We start from the raw sequence: 2,448 nt of genomic DNA, 5'->3' as shown, positions 1-2,448 counted from the left end.
TCCAGTCTCTATCAGTTATTGAAAGAACTACAAATTTACAAAATCTCAGTTCTAACTTCAAGTGTATTACAGCCGAAGAAACATTACTTCAAACTTAATCACTGAGCATTCTACACAAGTACAAAAGTGGCATGAAAGATTATTAAAATTAACTGGCCAATTTACACAGTAAATTTAAGATTGTAATAGGTTTGAAAAAATGTTCTAAGTTAAAAAGTTGTTTAAATAATTAAACCAAATATAACCAAAATAACAATGTTAAAATTTTATTCTGAGATTTTGTTTTGTGTAGAAAGAAAGGAAACAGTATTTTTCATTCAGTAAAATTTAAACATTAGTCTAAGGGATTTTCTTGCAAGATGCAGTTTCATAAATCTTTTTAGTTTTTGAGGTCACTGGCCATTTTTAAGACATTACTATTACATGATACAATTGTATCAAGTACTGGTAGATCAGGCATTTAAAAAAAGGTATTAATTTATTCTATCACTTCGGTAAGCTAGCATCTCTGGCTAATCCTGAAAATTATATTTTCTTGATGTGATGTGTTGCTAAAAAGTTACTGAACTGTTAAGTGTTAACGCTGTACCGTTAAGCCTAAATTTCAATAAAGCTAATGTAAATTTCTAATTCAGACTCTGAAGTTCTGTAGTCAGCAATCATACTCATAGGCTTAAGTGTAATATACTATATTTTACTTATAAAGTTATGTATCCAAACATTAGTATTGTCTAATACTAATTGTAAAAAGTAGATTTAGCACAATATATGATTAGAATAGTTTATAAAATAAAATCACTATCAACTTCTTAACGTTGGAATTTCAATATTTTATATTCAACTTTCCAGTTAACTTTACGAAAAATACAACATTTTAATTTGTAACAGTATAAGACCAATAGTAAGATAAAAGATACATAATATTTTGTTTACAAACTTTGCTGTTAACAGAATTACAATTTCAATTTTCGGCGAGAAACTAAACTTTTAAAACATTATTACGATATAATATTAGTTAAAGGGATAAAATTATATTTACAGTTACTGTATAATTGAAATACCATGAAAAATGTAATTCAAATTTAGTAACATGCAAAATTTTGATGTGTTTTATCTTAAATATAGGTCTAATAAATTATATTTTAAATTACTCACTTTTGAACTTCTTCCACGAAACCATAGTTAGTACTTCATAATGGCACCCGGATGTTGTGTTTTGGCACTTAGAACGACATCTAGTAGAAATAAGAAAAAAGTAATAATAACAACACTGCGTAGTATGTTTGCTTGTTGTTGCTGGTTTTTTTAGTTTAAAATTACCTCAAAAAAACACCTATTTCATAATAAATAGATATGATTCTGCAGGCTTTGTGTTTTAAAACACAATTAATGCGGTGGATTAAGTCATAAGAATCAACATATAAAATAAATTTATTTGCTACGTTTAGTTCGCAACTCATATTCGTGACCATTCAGATTCGCATTTATTCATGAACAGCAATTATGTCTAAAAATATTAAAAGAATACAAACTGCTAGCACAAGTGTATTGGACAGGTAAAAAAACAAGTGTTTTTTGAAAATCAATAATCTATGAGGTAAATGGTTTTCCAAGGCAAATAATACGTTAGAGAAACCTATACTACATTTTATTATTTTCATTGGAAATGACCTAACGTCTTAGATCAAGTTTTATATAGCTGAACATTTTGCAAAGTTTTCTTCGATTAATCACTATTTCTTAATTTTTAAGAGTTAACATATTTCTACGATATCTTATTTCTAGTTGGTTAAATTTAAGTTGCAAGTTATAGGATGTAATAACACTAACCGTTTGCGAACGACTTACTTTAGAACATCCCTGCTATGAATGTTTTTAATTATATTTTTGATAACTTGCAAATAACTAAAGCTTTCGATCTTAAAGAAACTTTGAAATGACAGTACATAAGAAGATATACACTTCGGGAATATTTACCGCGCTACCTGTTGAAGACTTCAAATAAAAACTTTTTTTAAAAAATCAACAAGTTCCATAGTTATTTATGTTAAGAAATATTAATATGCGTAAATATTCCACAAGAGATACATCTAATATTGGTGAATAAGGTATACAACATAAACAGCGATTGCCTTTCATCAATATATATATGAGGATATCCTCGTACTTCTTAATTCCATTCCTTATTATTTGTGAATGTGTGTTGAAGTAATTTAAAAACTTTGCAGTTTGCTAAATAAAGCAATGCTACAAAATTGAATTTATTTTCAATAACAGATGATTAATATAATATATATTTTGATGAGTTTTCATAGATGTCGCCAGTATCAGATAACAGACCAAATTTCATACGTTATAATTTTGTCGTTGTTTAATTCTAACGATGAAACGTTTTGTTTTTGTTTGTTTGTTTTTGAATTTCACACAAAGCTACTCGAGGGCTATCTG

The 2,448-nt window shown here is 27.3% G+C and overlaps 1 protein-coding gene across 1 annotated transcript in view; it reads right to left on the bottom strand.

The window, feature by feature from the left end:
- LOC143240730 (proton channel OtopLc-like) overlaps nt 1-1,206 on the bottom strand; it is a 48,904-nt gene extending 47,698 nt beyond the window's left edge. Inside the window, exon 1 of the mRNA XM_076483660.1 lies at nt 1,156-1,206. The gene's annotated coding sequence lies outside the window, so the exon portion shown is untranslated. The remainder of the gene's footprint in view (nt 1-1,155) is intronic.
- Nucleotides 1,207-2,448: the final 1,242 nt, after the last annotated feature.

This window comes from Tachypleus tridentatus, chromosome 13 (genome assembly GCF_004210375.1).
Source record: "Tachypleus tridentatus isolate NWPU-2018 chromosome 13, ASM421037v1, whole genome shotgun sequence".
In the NCBI taxonomy this organism is placed as follows: domain Eukaryota; kingdom Metazoa; phylum Arthropoda; class Merostomata; order Xiphosura; family Limulidae; genus Tachypleus; species Tachypleus tridentatus.
Note: the sequence above shows the minus strand (reverse complement) of the source record. Positions and strands in the feature narration are given on the sequence as shown.